This window comes from Molothrus aeneus, chromosome 2, assembly GCF_037042795.1.
Source record: "Molothrus aeneus isolate 106 chromosome 2, BPBGC_Maene_1.0, whole genome shotgun sequence".
In the NCBI taxonomy this organism is placed as follows: Eukaryota; Metazoa; Chordata; class Aves; order Passeriformes; family Icteridae; genus Molothrus; species Molothrus aeneus.
Window position 1 is genome coordinate 5,710,350 of NC_089647.1, and position 17,461 is coordinate 5,727,810.

Consider the following 17,461-nt stretch of genomic DNA (forward strand, 5'->3'; position numbering starts at 1 on the left):
TAGCATCTTAGTGGTTTGGGCAGCTGTTTTCTGACTGCCTATATTTCCTCTTTGAAAACATTTTACCTAGTTTTATGTCTTGAGCTGGAAGTTTGTTGTAATAATGTTGATATTGACTTGCAATAAGTCAATTAAGCCATTAATTTGTACTTCATTGCAATCAAAGGCCTTCTCAGAATGGAAGTTAATTTATCTCCCTACTGCCCTGAATACTAAATAGCCTGCAAGATCAGCACAAGGTGCAGAAAAAGTAAATCTTGAAATAACTTGAGCTAGTCTCCAGGATTAATTTAGTGTATGGTGTAGTTTCGTTTTTCATAGCTGTTCTATTAAGCTGAAGTTCGTTTCTTTTGCTGTGTCTGATTCTTATATATACCCCAGTGGTGGAAGGTATTCTTGTTAGAAAGGTTCACTTCTTTAAAAAACTGAGAACCCAAAATTCTGAGTTTTCAGGGCAGGCTCTAATAGTTTTATAATTACTCTGAAGTCAATAGAAACGAAGTGAGAGGTATTAATTCTTGGAGTTTCTTGGGTCATGCATACAAAGAATTATGTACTTAGTCCAAAAACATGTTTGGTCCCTCACTGAAAAGGTACAATGGAACTTCTGTCTTTTAAATCTGCTTTTGGTACTTTGTTATCTAGGGTAGTTTGATATCATCTTGAGAAACAACTTCTGATGAAGGCTCAAAAACTTTCTGTGTAACCAACAAGAGGTCTACAAAAATGAACTTTTTAAGCCCAGCAAGAAAGAAATGAGAGCACTGGGAAGATGACCTTGTGAAAAGCACAACAAACCTAGGTATAAATGAGAAAAACTCAGGTATAGCTGCTGTAGGACTCCTTCCTCATTTTCATCTTGTAAAACTTAACAGCTATTATTTCCCAGGATCTCATTTTTATTTGATGTATGAAGTCTCCCCTTGCAATTATCTTTAGATTATTTGATTGCTGTTTGAACTCATGCTCTGTGGGAATAATCCCAGCAAAAGCACTATAGCTCTGCTCAGGTTTTGGGCTGCTGCTGCTGCAGAGCCTGGCTTTGCAAGTGATTTTACAAAGTTGTCATTTCTCTGCGGAATTCTTAATCTGAAAACAAAACATTGCTTGTGTTCTGTTCTCATTAACTTCCAAGCTACCACCTGCTTTGCCTTGAATTAGTAATGTAATTGCAGCCAGATAATGTCTTTATAGCAGGAGGTGATGGAGGATGGCTCGTGGCATCGCTGTGCTCCAGCAGTAATGAGGGGAACAGAGCAGTGCAGTGGGAAATAAAATTGCTGCTGTTCAGAGATGGTGTCAGTGCTCTGCCTCTGTCACCAAGGACAAGTCTGAGCACCAGAAACGAGGGAACAGCCTCCAAATGAGAGTCTTTGGGGAGGTATTCCTTTTGTTGGGATTCCCTGGTGACTTTTAATGTACTAGCTTGTGTGAGAGCTTCTCCTGCCAACAGGGGACGAGCTGCATGGGGTCTGCAGACATTGTTTGACTGGTCACTTCATGCAACTTGAATCATGCTTGCATTGCTTTTGGGACTAGTGCAGGTAAACTAGCAAGAATAAAAACAGCAGACAGAAATAAGTGTTTAAAAGCAATATTGATCATACACAGGCCTTATATTTAGGAGAACTGCCTGGAAACACGGCATTTAATGAGAGAAAAATTCATTTGCACTGATTGTTTTGCATTATTTGTATGTATTTGTTTTCTCTATTATGATCTGCTGGGAGAGGCAGTGTTGTATTTTAGAAAGTTCAGGTAAATATCTGTTGGAATGAACCCTCTATGCTCCTGCTGTTGCCAGGTAAGCAGCAAACCAACAAAGCAGAGCAAGAACAAGAGCATGTTCACACATCTCCCTTGTGCTCCTTCTTCTGGACAGTCTGCACCCAGGTGGCAGCATCTGAGTAAAGTGGAAATGTAGGGCTCATCTGGGCTTCTCTCCAAGGAATCCAGCCAATAAAATCCCTCACTGACCAGCAGGCTGTATTTTTATTGATTCCCTTCTCCATACAAGTCCAAGAGGAAATCTGTGCTGCAGGGCAGGAAGTGTTTGAGAAATGCCAAAAAGTTTCCACAAGTCACTTAGTGTCAGACAAACAGCACCCCAGGATGCATTTCATTCCAAACAAAATAAATTAGTCTCTGAATAATTTTTTTTTAACAGGGTCCACTGTTGGCCCTACTATGAGTATTTTTATTGAGGTTCCTTGATGACAATGACACTTTAAAAGTGATATTTTATTACTGTAAATTATGTTGGAAGCAGTTGTATTTTTGGAGGATTCACTGCGTCTTTCCCCCATGTTGTGTGTGTTTTAATTTATGATAAAATCTGTAACCACTTGTGGTTTTTACTCTCCTAATGTGAAAAATACAAAAGCTGAAGCAAGCTTCTTAATTGAAAGCCAACCTGTGATGTACTTATTTCAAATGCTACTGAGTTATGAAAATGGACAGATAATCCTTCCAAAAATACTTTTGCACACTTGATAGTCTTTGTACTTTTCTGGTGTTCTATATAATTGTTTCCTGCTTTGTGACTGTCACCCCTGGGTAATGATATTGAAAGTTGATTTTTCCCATGGCTTAATCAGCATGATTCTCCTCACACCAGAAGGAAATAACTTTGTTACATGGCACTTGTTTTTGAAGATATTAAAACTTTGAGTTGGTCAGGTCTTGCTGGGCAGGGTAATTATCTCTTTCCTTCTATTTAAATCAAAATTGACCTTTCAGGACATTCTCCTGAATGCCCAGTTTGCTCAAAGGGAAAAGCAGTTTGAGTGGCCAGAGCAGTAAGGCTGCAACCTCTCGTGTTTTTGCTCTGCAGTACAGACTAATATACAACTCTTCCTTGCCAGTCCTAGCTGTGTGAAATTACATGGTGTAATAGAGTCATTTGATGTGCAACCTGTCTGAGCCTGTGGCCTCCCTTTGCTGCTCCACCTGAATACCTTCTGACGCCTGGAACCTTAAAGCAGATTTATGTTTCAGCTATTTCCCTCAAGTCTGGCTGCTCTTACAGGGGTATATCCTTTCTGTCCTACATTCTAATATGGTCAAGACCTTGACTTCATGGTTGTGGAGCTAAAGGGTTTGAATAGTTTTTTTTTTTTTTAAGTCTTCAAACCCACCTCCTTTCTAAGCAAACATAAATGTCTAATTTATCTCTGAGCCGCAGATTTGGCACTTGGTGATTTGAGGCTCTTATCTTTTTTGTGAAATACCATTATTGTTTTTAACTAAAACAGGCTCTGTATATTGAAAATGATAGAAGATTGCTAGCAAACTGCCCAGCTGAGAATACAATGTGAACAAAAATTGGCGGTAAATACAGCAATTCCAAAACCATCCATGGCTAATCTTACCCACCTGGGAAGGTAACAGTTCCACTCATATCTAGCTAGCTTTGGATGCCTTCCCAACTCTCAATTTTTTTATCTCTGTGTTTGTCCCATTGGCTGTGCAAAGGCCCTGTGTAACACCATGGAAATTAGAAAAGAGTTAATCCAGAAGTGATGTTGGAATCCAGGACTTGCTTTGGAAAATTTCTGTCATTCTCCAAAGTGGTAAAGTTTAACTAAATTTTCCTGCACCTTCTTTATTCCTAAATGGTCACTACAGAGAATGCCAGTTCTGGAAACTTAAATGCCAGAATAAGTAGTAGAAACTTACAGAAATGAAACATTACCTTCTGTCTTGGTGTAACAATTCCTATGCAAGCACTTCAAAAAGTCTACTTAAATCCAGAAAAAGACAATCCCTTTTGTGGGGGTAGAAAATATTTTTTTTTAATGGTGACTCTCTTGAATAACTTAGTCCCTGGAAACACCAAGTAAAATGTACCATCCTGATTTCAAAGCCTTTCTTTGCAGTCAGAAAAAAAAAAAAAAACCAAAAATGGTGATCAGGACTGGAATTATAGATATTGATCTTTACATGAGCAAAACTCAGAAGTGTCTCATGGGTTACCTGATTCAAGGATCAAAGGGCAGGGTTACTAGACCTTGTCCATTGATATGAATAGGGGAACAGACCCTAGAAAAAAAAATGCATAGTATCATTACTTAGTTGAATTTATGTCAGTTCTTGAGTGATTATCCTGTTAAAAGAAAAATCATAATATTGTTGGTTTTACATGATCTTACAGATGCTTCAAATTAACTGCTAAAACTAGAATTTCTCTAAGTAAGTTAGTTGCTCTGAAAACTTTGACTACTTAAGCACAAGATGCTTTTTAAAGAATATCTTTGTCCTTCTACCAGCCTTTCTTTTTATGTATGTGTTGGGTGCTAGCTCTGACTTGTGACCTGTAACTAAAATGACTTTATATTAGATCACCAAACTAAGCAAACTGACAGCCTTTAATGATGACCAAAGATGTTTTTTGCACTGCTTTTCCTTAGCAGAAATGCAGTGACATATTTGAAACTAATTTGTCCATTTTAAGTCTTTCAATGGTTTAATGATGGTGCTTTGCATGAATTAACAAAACCCCACCATAGAGAGCAATAGGAAAAATATTTTACTTTATTGGAGATGAATTAAAGATACTCTAGTAGTACATAGTGTATTTTTGGCTTTGTATTGTGAAATACATCAGAGGTCAAATAATTGCCTCCTCTTAAAACTCTAATGTTTTCAGTCAATTATATTTCATGTGAATTCATGTGAAAGAGGAAGCAAATTTGCCTATTAGCAGAAAGAATGCAAATTTTTATTCCATTTTGGGGCATTTGAAAGTCTCATGGACTCTCCATTTGTGGTAAGTGACATGATGATATAAAAAAACTTAAAAGCCTTAACTGCATATACAACAGGACCACAATGAAATAATTTCATTAATTAATGCACATAAATTACTAGAGAATAAGCCTAGTCATGACATTAATTTTAGTGCAAAATTTAGCATTTAATTTCATTCAAAAAATGCCCTGCTGAGTTTTATAAGCTTACTGAAAAGAGGGCATTTCAGTAGCATTGCTACTTATCACTAAATGGAACTGTATTTCAGGAGAGCTCTGGAAAACAATTTTCTCTCTAGCCCCTTCCAGAAGAGAGTATCTCTTGCCCTTATTCATGGAAGTTTTCATCAAGTAGTTCATTTCCTCTTGTTAGATTTTGTAGCTGCTGTTAGTTTAGTATATTACTAAAGTGTGTGCTTGGTGCTCCTGCCCCTTGTTTGTTAGCCTCTGCCCTGCCTTAAAGTTCTGTCCAAACTGGGTATTTTCCTTCTACTGATATTTAAATGTAATAATCTTTAAAATTTTAATAATCTTTAAAATTACCTGCAGCTATGTCATGAGTGGGATAGAAATACTCTGACAGACTGCCTGTGGCAACACAGGACTCCAGTAGTACATTATTCTCCTCAAATCATTGAGCTGAAAGGCTTGGGCATGAGGTTATCCAAATATCCTAATCCACAGGATGTCCATTATGCTCCCACAAAAGACAAATGACATAGTTAAATTTACTACTCATCTACCAGTAGCCTGCAATGTGTTGTTTTATGTATGTGTATCATGTCTATATTGAGGTGCTTGCATAAAGATTTGCTTGTATTGCCACTTGTGTTTTGATAGGAACTGCTTGAAACATGAATCTGTTTTGAAAACACAGTATTGCCTAACCTAATAATGTATTTTTTCTGTAAATTTTCAAAATAATTTCTATTAAGAACATTTCTATTAAGAAATAGATTTCTTCATAGAAATATTAAGAAATGTTCTGTAACAAGGTGAAGTGGGGACTACAACTGCATTACAATGCATGGATACTGTTTATTCCAAGTTTATATTGGAAAAAAATTTATGTTCATTAATATCAAATAAGCCAGTCATTTTATTTTTTTAAATAATAACATCAGAAGACTTAATGGTGTAAGAGAAAAAAAACACAGGTAAAATGCAGATACATTTCAATCTGATGCTGTTCTTGCACATGTCCAATTCCTCAGAGATGCTCAATTACACAAACAAGTTTCACAGTAAAATCTGAGGTGTTTTACACTCCTGGTGGCCATGGAGCTTCTTTTCTGCTTGGAAGTGAGAGATTATTAAGAGAACACAGGTTTTATGTGTGTGCTTTCAAGCAGTGTGATTAAAAGTGCAAGAAGTGAGCATGGAGATATAAGATACCATGATGGGGGGCAAAGGCTGGCAACATCTTCCATTATCAGCTCTTTATTCCTAGGTGTTACAAACTATTCTACTGCTACACAGCTCTGGCTGTGGCTCAAAAACAGCTCTTGAGATGAGCTGCTGCGACAAAGTAAGATGAAATGTGTATTTAATAACACAGATTCCTACCTGCTCTTGAAAGGAATCAGTGTTTTGTGTGTGTCTGCAAACAGATTTTCCCTCTGGCTCTCTTCTTTATCTGTTCTGCAGCTTCTGAAGTGCCAAGGTACTGAAGTGCCAAGCCAAACACGTTTGGTTCCCTGTGGTACAAGCTGCTTAAACCAGAATGCATGGAAAATTGAAATTTAATAGATGCCAGTGTGTAATAAAAAAGGGGGTTTTCTGCATTATCTACATTTCAGTTCTTGGTAACCATGCAAGAATTGCTCCAAAAAGCACTTGAGCTTTTGTAGTAAAAAGCTGTGTGCGTTCTATTAAGATATACACACACAAAATACTTTGACACTTCCCTAGAAAATAACCCCTTAAGCTACCAAACTCCGAGAAATATTCAATCTTTTTTCTTTACCCAAGGAGGGTCGAGATAAAAATCTTTGGCAAGGAAGATTTATTGTTTTGGAATGTAGAGGTCTCTAAGCTCCTCGAAGCTGGGCTAAAATATTTAGCAAGCAACATAAACAGAAAAAAATGTGCAGTATGTTCAAAGTTCCAACGAGTTGTTTTGGTTTTTGGGTTTTTTTTTAATAATCCTAAGAAGCAAAAAGCAACAGATGAGGCTTCAGAGTTAGGCTGTTGACTGTGGTACAAATGTTGGTTATTTTGGGATGTATTTTGTGATGGCAGAGAAGGTTCTGTGCCAAAACAGACCATGCAATAGGAAATAGAGGAAAAGATTCCAGGTGGGAGAGTTTGTTAATTTGAAGCATGGATTGAGTCAACTCCTGGCTTTCTCCTCTACTACAGACTCTCTGCAGTGCAGAGGAAATCTGTTGGTGGACATTACAACTAGATCCCCTTCCCTGGAAACTTACAGGGACAGCTGATAAGTTTTGAGGTTTTTTATTTCTTCCTGTTACTAAATTAAAAAAAAAAAAGAAAAGGCAACAAACCCTTCCAGCCCACTTGTCATAGTGAAAGTCTGATTTGTATGAATTTCTCATATCATTTTTAAAGCAGTTTTTGTGTAGATCTCTTAGGGGTGAATTGTGACAAAGCTTCTCCTTAATTGATTTGGTTAAAAATAACGAATATTTCTTATCTGAGTCATCATCTCGGTCACTTGACTAGCCTGATGTTTCAATCAGGTCTCTTCTCTAAACAGCATCAGTGACATAGGGCTGACACTGACAAGTGACATTTTATTCACTTTTTGTCCTATAATTTGTCAGCATTTATTCAGCTCATTCTGTATATATCCCATGACAATGTTTGCTTTGAATTTTAATTTAGGGTCACCTTCAGGCTTTAATGAAGGCAAGGCACTGCACATAACATATCTGATGCCCTGAAACTCAAGGGAAAAGCAAAAGTTTGATGAAACAAACTTCCTACAATTACTGTGGGGGAAGAAAAAGTTGTGACTACGTGGAAAATTTCCAATATTCTAAAGTTTGCACAAAATTGATGTTTAAAAAAAGGGGTTTAGGTATCAGGCAAGATATCAAGGGATTTAATCCCTCTCTTTAGCACTGTTTGATTAAGAAAGAAAGAAATGGCACAGGCTGCTTAAAGGGCTTGAGGCTCTACACAGACACCTTGCAATTCCTCTTCTTGGGGTTTCTGAACCATTCAGGTACCTGGACCTGGGATCCAGAAACTGAAAACTTGGGGCATTCCCCTGTTTTCACTTTATATCTCTACTTCTGGAGAAAATCTCATGCTTCAGTACATAAACTTGGCCTTGGTAGGGACTTGGCTTAAAACCTAAACTTTTTGTGTCAGGTTTGGTCTTTGTTTCAAATTGCTCACGACTAAATCCGGTGTTTAGAGATAAGAGTCAGGATAATGGATAGAGGAGGAAATGACTAACAGTGCCTCATGCCCTCTCATCTAGGGAGATGAATTATTCTAGGAAAATAAACAATGAAGGAGCTGATCAAATGGGGATCTGATGGTACTCAATTGCAAGCAATTAATAAACTTAAGAAGGAAAATATTAAAAAAGAAAGACCAAGAGGACAGAATTATAAGGTCTCTCTCTGGAAAGTTACAATGCTGGATAAACTATAAATGTCTGGGTGGCCAATTATTTTGTGAGCATTATTTTAGAAACTGGATGAAATCTAGGGCTGCAGTGTTTTCCATTAAGGGAATGTTCCATTATTTTAGCATTTGCAATGATCTAGTACAACACAGAGGTTATTGTACTCTTAAGTATTCCTCAGACAGAACTATATTACTGAAAGTAAAATCCCCAACTGCATTTTCAAACTGAAAAATACCCATCACAAGCCACGTATTTCTTGGCATCAGACAGACTAGATATCTTGGAGCAAATTTTCTCAGTGGGGCTGATCCTAGAATCAAAACTTAATGTCTTTGATGCATTGTTTGGCTTTTTCTTTTTAAGCTTTCTTTTTTTTTCCCTCAAGATTGGTTCTTCTCTGTCACACTTAAATTGTTAAAGAAAGTTGCAGGAGGAATCCCAGATGTATGGGTAATATTCTTTCTTGTTAGAAGTTTAAATTAAACTTGGAATATGGAGGAGGTAATAAAATAAGATTGTTAACCTATATTACTTTCCTTGGCAGAATAAGGTGACTTAATTACAGTGTAAAAATATATGTTTTTCTGTATAACTGCCATGCTTTACTTGGAGTATATATTATTAAACTAAAAAAAAATAGCTCATTTTCATATTGGCCACATTGCTGGGATCATAAATCTCTCAAATCTATCAAAATCCCTAATAGTTGTAGTGACTTTAGTCATGTTTCACAAAAGTCTGTAATGCCAAAATAACTTTATGATCCTCATTACTTGCTTAGTAAGTGAAAATTCATATTTATTTGAATCAAAAACAAATCATGGTGCCAAACCATGAAGTTTTAACCAGATAGGCTTTGGAAGAACCCAGATCCTTTCTGCTTAAATCATTATCAGAACTATCTTAGAGATAAAGCTAACAGTTTAAATAGAGACTTGACAACATTTGCATTCAAATCTTTTATCTGAAGTTTATAAAGGACTTTCAGAATTCTTAAATTTTCTTTAATCTATGTCTAGCAAGTAATTAGATTTTTTTTGCATCACTAACTCTTTGGATCTCTCCTACCACTTTAGCAGTTTGATCAAACTATACATATTTACAGTTGACTTGTGGCTGCTTAGTATTCAAATGTATTTTTGTCCCTTTATGGCTCCCGTTATTTGTTAAAAGTTTTTGGAAAAATTTCATCTTCTTAAAATTATGGGTTGTAATGAGACATAAAGCTTTTGCTTCTCTGAGACAGGAAAACTCCCATTGTATTATCTGGGTTTTCATCACAACTGGTCTAAAATATGACTTTTTTCCTCAGTATTTAATATTAAATGTCTAAGTTGTGAGTTCATAGGATGACAGGATCATTCAAGTTGGAAGGGACATGTGGAGGTATCTAGTTCAACTTGTTGCTCAAGCCATGGTCAGTCATGAGGTCAGAGCACATTGCTCGGAGCTTTATCAAGGCAGGTGTTGAAAATCCTCACAATTGTTCTGAGCAAACTGCTCTGCACAGGGACATACTTCCTCTGAAAATGTTTGTCCTTATGGCTCATCTGAACTTCACATGTTCCAGTTCACTCCTTCATCTCTTGTCCTCCTGCCATGCACTGCAGTGAAAAGTTTGGCTCCAGCTCCCTGACGCTTTGGGCACTGGTAAATTGCCTTAAGATTTCTGAATCCAGCTCCTCTCCAGACAGAACAGCCCCCAGTCCCTCAGCTTCTCCTTCAGGGCGAGAGCTCCAGTCCCTGAGCAACCTCTGCTGAACCCTGGTGACCTCTGTCAATGCTGGCACCAGTTTGTCCCTTGGTCTGCCACCTGTACTCCTGCCATGACACCTGAGGATGCTGTTGGACAACTTTTCTCCAGAGCACAGTGCTGCCTTGTGGCCAGGTCCTTTTGTTAGAGCTGCTTCCAGCCCAGCAGTGCCCAGGAAGGGGACAGGTCCTTCTTTCCATGGCTTTCTACTTGTTCTTCTTTAAAATCATAAAGGTCAGTGTTGACCCAGAGAAGTCACTTCCCTGGAAGTGTCCGAGGCCAGGTTGGATGGGGCTTTCAGAAACCTGCTCTGGTGGGAGCTGTCCCTGCCCGTGGCAGGGGATGGGAACTGGATTATCTTTAATGTCTCCTTCAACCCAAACCATTCTACAATTCTATGATCAGATGGCCAAGATGGCTTTTTGAGAATATTCAGATTTGGTGTTAGCTAGCAGGGCTGCTTCTGTGAAGTAGTATGTGCAGCACAACCTATGAATACATGAGGAGTGTTTAATAATTCATTAAATTATTCAATTACATGAATAATTCCTGTTTGATGTTAGTGGAGCACAGTTTTAGGCCATGGCTCAGCTGCCAGGCTGTTTCACTGGACATTGCCCAGACCCTTCTGCCATTCTGCAGCTATTTAAGGAAAATGGAATGAAGATGTATGGAAGAAAAGGAATAAGTTATTTCCTTTTCATAAGGTCTGAGCCAATTTTCCATGACAATATTACTAAGAGCTTATCAGAGGCTTCAGCACAAAGTACAGTCGAGGGTAACTCATGACTCTGACAAGGAGTTGGGAATCCTTCAAGAGCAGTCTTGGGTAGAATCTAAGACACAAATATAACAAATTCAAATACTTGGAATTAGCTGCTGAGTTCCCATTAAATGGGACAGAGAGGAAATGTGAGGAAAAAAACCCCTACAAATAGGTTAAATTATGCCCTGGTATAAGTAGGTGTAGGTCCATTAACATCCATTAACTTTCCTTGCTTTGTATTATTCTACCATTTGACCTTTGAAATTTTGGTTTATCCACACAGGAAACAATCCAAGACCTAAAGTTCTATTCATCTGCAATTCAAATTATCTTAACTGCTTTTAAAAAAGATTTCTTTAGTGTGAAATAAAACCATAAAATTATATTGTGTGTTGCAATTCTCCCCTGCTTTCAGCGGCTGTCTTTTCTGATGAATTATCTAGGTAAGAGGAATTATTCCCCTATTTTTCCAAAGTAATTGCATTAATTCACACAAATCTATCCCAAATTTGCAACCAAGAGTGAAGTTTACTGTTTGAGTAAACTTCCTGCTTGGTTTAGGGATTGATTTTAGTTTTCAAGGAGATGATTGTAGCCAATATAATGGTTTGTTTTTTAGTGGGGCAAGCATTTGTACACAGGGCTCTCCCACACCAGTGCAGGCAACATCTGTGAGGATGGGGCACACGTTTGCACAAGGGTCCAAATAGCTACCAGTAAGAGACCAGACTGAACAGAAGTGTTTGTCACTTCATTTCACAGTAGTGATTTGAAGCTTTCGTCTCTGGAGCAAGTGTGGCTCAAATAAGTTCTGTTTTTCACTCATGCTGTTTGGAGATTTTCCCTTTTCAACCTTAAGTATTTAATTAGTTGGACACACAGAGCCAGGGAGCCTGTCTTGCTGACTTTGTGAAAGGACACTGCAGTGTGGTGAGAGATTCTGTGTCCTGTTTCTGCTCTGTCAGGTATAGGTCTAACCCTGAATAAGTCTACTTTGAGGGACCTCCCTAAAATAGCTTAAACAGGTTCTTTAACTTTGTCTTTTCTCTCTTGGTCTGTATAACAAACCTTCATTTTAACAGAAGTAGTTTTATCTTGTGATCCCTGTTCCTCAGATCCTCAGGGGAAAAGAAGGAAAAAAAGAACACTGTGACCAACTACAGCAGTTACCTCTTTTCTTCAACTTCACAAAACAGGTATAAGATGAAGGGAAGTTGTAATATCAGAAAAATACTGTAATTAAATAGCTGGGAGTAGAATCTGAACTTTAATTTTTCATTCTTGTGTTCAGAATATTTCCATGTTCGTTTTTATTCTCTGCAATTCTTGGAGCATATGAATTTTGTGCTGCCCTTTTTTTTTCTGTCACATTTACTCATAAGTTCTCCAGTGCACAGAAGGATTTGGATGCACAGAGAAATATTCTGTCTCTGATAAATTCAGTGCATGATTTCTCTGACCTCTTCTGTATGCTTTTCATGGTAACTTCAATGTAACATTTTATGAGCAAATCCTAAACCCTGAATTTACTTGGGAGGATAAAATCCCCATTCTTTCTTAGCTCCAATATCAGAGAAACAAAGGAAAATGCTGCTATATCAGCTTTGAAGGGTACTGATGCAATATGCGTTTGCCCTGTGAAACTTCCACTGAAGGAAATTGATTTCTGGTGGGTGGAGTTGCTTTGGAATAGTTAACAGGTCCAAGGAAAAAACAGCAGCAAATGCGCATGAGATGCTGTGACAATGCCTCTCTGTGCTTAGCATAAAAGTGAGCATAGTTAAAAATAAATAAAATAGTTGATCTGAAAGGAAACAAATTCATTTCTGGTTTGCTGCATGGCTGCACATCTGTAAGCAAGGGGAGGATTTATTTGAAAACGGGGATTCAGCTGGGGCTTCTGCTGTCTCAGAGAGTCTGCAGGGTGAACATTCCCACCTAGTGGCTGGCAGCAGTGCAGGTGAGAACTGCACAGCACCGAGTGTAGGCCAGGTGATGATTCCTTCTGAAATCTGCTCACCACGTGCAGAAGGCTTGAAATCTGAGAGACACCTATCAGGTTTTGTCCAGTTTAGCCCCCCGGTATTTCATTGCACTCAGTTGATATCTTTCGCATGAAAACACAGAATGAAGGGATATTCAGCTTGCAGTTGTGATCAAAAATCCATTGGCCTCAGATGTGCTGCAGCAGCAGGAACTGCTCCTCTCCAGCAGGTTTGTGGTGCTGCCAAGTAGGTTCTGCACTAAAGGAGAAACAGCTTCAGCCAGGGCTCTGCCTGGTGAGAACAGAGGGACTGGCTGAGCTCTGGGTTGGAATTTGTTTCATTTGTCCCTTGCCAAAATATTGGTTAAAAACAGCAACTAGTTCTTAACTTATTCAGACTTTAAATCATGTTTTTCTATAACCTAAATAAATGAACTCTTTACGAGGTTTAATTTCCCTTATGCTGACAATCCAATTCTGTTACTGCTCTTGTGCTGCATCATGCATTGGCTCATTGAAAAGGCAAGAAACTGGAAGAGATGGGGTGTCTGAAATAGCTCAGATATTTGTAGTTTGACTAGGGCTGGCTTGAGTAGGCAGCAGTCCAAAGAGTAGGTTTTACGCTTTTCTTTTTTTGCCTTGAAGATGAGCATCACCTACTTTGTTCCCTGCTGGTGCTGCTGCCTCCACCAGCTTTTGCCTACATCCCTGGGGAGTCTGGAGTCACTGGGACTGTAGTAAGTAAGCTAGTAAGAACAGCTAGTAAGTACAGGCAATTCTGGCAAGAGGAGCAAGCTAGAAGCTGAAGTGGAAAAGCTTTCTTTTATCACAAGTGTGATAAATGGATCAGAAACAGGGATAAAAATATCTATATCCGCTCTTATGTCTAGGGGTGTGTGCTTAAACCAGGAAAAGTAATGCTGGGATGGCAATAGAATCAGGTCAGGAAAAGGAGGCAAAACATGCTTTATGAATACTGAGAACAATTCTACTCATGAATTTATGTATTTTTATGCTCAGTAGTGTAGTCCTCAGATATCTTATTGTCAGCTTGTGGGTCTTATGTTCTCATGGACCAATTTTAAATCTTTTGTATGCTGCACATGCTCTAAACTGTAAATGAGTTCTGTTCTGTAATACAAATATAGCTATTTCCTCTTGAGAAGATCACAGATCTACCCAAACATCTTTGAATACACGCAGTAGGAAAATATCTGGAGTTTTGACAATGATATTCAGAGGAATTTTATTTCTATATAAAATGAAACTTAGTGACTACAAATACCCAAGGGAGTTGATAAGTATATAAAAGTGGGGGAGGGAATGGCTTTTACAGAACCACAAGTTGTTTTATCAGAAGAGTTGATACCCCATTATGTTGTTAGTTCTGAGAGATTTAACTTTCTAATCTCAAATGGGCTTTGTAATGAAAAGGACTTTACAAATGCAAGTAAGAGCCTTTGCAAGTGAGGCTCTGTAGCAACTGATGGCAGGGTTGTCTTTTAGATGTTGATAATTGGTCAATCACTTGTAAAGAAAAACTCCAGAGATCACTGTCTGTTCAACATGAAACAGGGCACGGGAAGTTGCTGCTTCCTGAGAGCACGATTTCAGTGGGGGAGAAATAAAATGGGAAACAAGTCAGTAATTATTTTTCTTAAGCCAAAATATATAGTGTTCAAATAATTATTTTCTTCATCTGCCTCCCCCCAGCTTTGAGTTGTTCACTTCCTGCACCCACAAATGGAGGAGACTTGCAAGAGCAGATTGGAAACTCAATGTTTTTCCTTCTACATTCCACTGAGGCTGTTTAAGGTCAAAAGGTTGCTGTAAGATAATAGTCTTTAGAAAACTTGCATGTTTTTTGGAAACGCTTGTAGACAAAAATACCACAAAAAAATTATATGGCAATGTATTGATTATTGCCCAGGATGTGTTCAGGAAGTCCGGGAGCTAATTTTCTATCTATACAAGAGAGAAGGCTGAGAAAACTTTTTAAAGAGCAAGTGATTTTAGTCTAAGATTAAATGGAACTCTGAAGAGCCCAGCATTCACTCAGGCCTTGACAGCATATTTCTGGTTAGCCATTTAATGTAAGCCTCTCTTCAAAAAGTAGATGCCAAAGCTTTATTATTTTACCATTTCTCAGTGGCCAAGGACAGTAGTTCCCGTAACTGCTGAAGAGACAGCATGAATAACCTCCCTTGTTAGTGAAGGAAAGGCCTCTTGAACAAATGAGTCAATAAAGCATTAATCTAAGAGGTCATTTGTTCTTCTTGATGGCAAATTCTTTATACACATGCCATGTGCAAACAGGTAGCAGTGGCTGCAGAAAAATCCAAGGTTTAAAGAGTTTAAGGTGATGGATGGTCCAGTAGTACAAGGCTTCTTATACTGAAATTGGCAATGTGTATTAAGTAATTCCTTATTATTAGCTGAATAATTATCTGTGATAGAAAACCATCTTTCTTCAGCAAAGAAAAGAGTGACTAGGAAGGTGACTTTTTATACATGAGAAAACAGCTAAACTGTTTCTGATGCAGATGCATCCATCCTAACTTCACTAGAATGTACTCAGCTTATGCTTTATTGACTCCTACAGGGCTTGAGCATAACCTAAACCTTAAGAGGCTGCTGGCTGCTGAGTGAAAAAAATCAGTAAGCCAAACCTTGTGTTTAGTACTTACTTGAAAGCCCTTTTCTGAACTGAAATTTATAGTAAAGGCTGTTTGCTGCTTCTGCCCAAATGAAGTCAGTTTTGTAAATGAAAAGTAAAGCATGGCAGGTTATTAATTTGGGATGCAAAATTATACTTATGGTACCACTTGGCTGAATTTTTTTTGCCAAAAACATTTATGATTTTTGGGTGCCTTTTATAATTTATGGCTGAAGGCTGCTGTTGAAACCATTGATGCCATAATGACCTAGAATATGACTAAAAACTGGGGCAGAGGCATGTCTTGGCTCTATACCTTATAGTTTATTAGCATCCACTGTTCTTGGTTAAATAACTCCATGAATTTCATTAGGTAGTGTCTGCTTGAGAGTGAAGCAAACAGGACCTGGCTCTTATTGATCTGTGGATCTGTACCTTGGACTTCTGCCAATAGTATTTAATGGAAAGGAAGTCTGAGATAAAATCACAGCCTTGTGAATGCCAATGTGTGCTTGAAGCTTTGTTAACCCACTTGTTTTGAATCTCAATGAAGGACTCTCACATAAATAAAACAGATTATTATAAAATAAATGACACACAAGATGCATTTTATGAAACTGAATAAGGAATAACAGACTGGTCTGTAAGTGGTTTAGCTATCTGTAGACCATAAAGGGAAAGTATTGCATCTGAGAGTGCAAATAGCCTTGCCAGAACAGTGTGAAGAGCAAGATGGCAGATGAAACAGAAAAACTTTTCTGCACAGTTTGTGTTATTGAACTTTTTTGTTTTCAGAAGGACTAAAATGGAACATAACTGAATATCAAGATGAATCATGTCTGTCTTTTGTTTGGAGAATTTGTCTTGAACAACTGACAGCTTTGGTACCAAGAAGCCTGTCACAGGACAAATCCTTTATGGTGCATTGCCCAAACACCAGCTCACTACTGCTCTCTTGACAACCTCAGGTATTTAATTATTTTTCTTGATAGTTAAAAGACCACCAGATGGCCCTGTCTGAAATAGCTGGAATGGCATAAATACCGAAAGGGGAGGGGAATGTAGGGAAATATGGAACATAGATTTAATTCTTACTCCTGTTAGTCTTTTAGGCCCATTTCAGTTTTTGAGGATGGGGTGTGTCAGACCCATTTGCTCTTAATGGGAGAGATAAACACAGATTTAGAGATTCAGTGTGGTCATTGAACAAGTCTGATACCTGACATGAATCCCATGGGCATGGGATTTTGGGAATGCAAGTCTGTGACAGCTCAAGGTCAGAGGGGTGGTTCAGATCCCAGTGAGCCCATTAGGGCTCTGAATGAAACCGCGTGGAGATTTTTGAAACCCCCTGGAGCAGATTATCAGTGGGGAGTTTAAAAAGGTTTGTGAGCAGCAAATTTTTAAATTGCTGCAATGACACCCAGAATGATCTTCTCCAGAGCTTCAGACATTTCTATGGGGATTTTGGAAGGAATTTTGAATGAGTTAGAGATGGGACCTCTGAGTTTTTTAGATGATGCAATTTATTTTCCTATTTTCTACAGACAGGAAAGGTGAGTTTTGTTCACATCTTTACTGCATGGTTCAGAAGGTCACAAGACCCCTAGTTACAAGACTTTTTAAGGATTTATTGACCAATAAAACACTGTCAACAAGGATATTTATGTTCTGACCCAATCCTTAAATATTTTGTTTTATGGACTCGTTCTGCAGTGTAAGCTTTCTTAGTCAATCATATTATGGTACACAAATTTATAGTACTGCATTCTAAACTTCTTGTTTACTTTTGTAACTGCTTTTGTTTTTTCTATATCTTAAACTAAAACTCTAAACTTTCCTCTTCTTAACTTAACGTGTTTCTGTTTTAAACTATAAATCCGCATTCTCACTTCTATCGCCTAAGTTTAGAAACCTTTTCTAAGGTTTCAGATCAAATCCTGTGTTTCA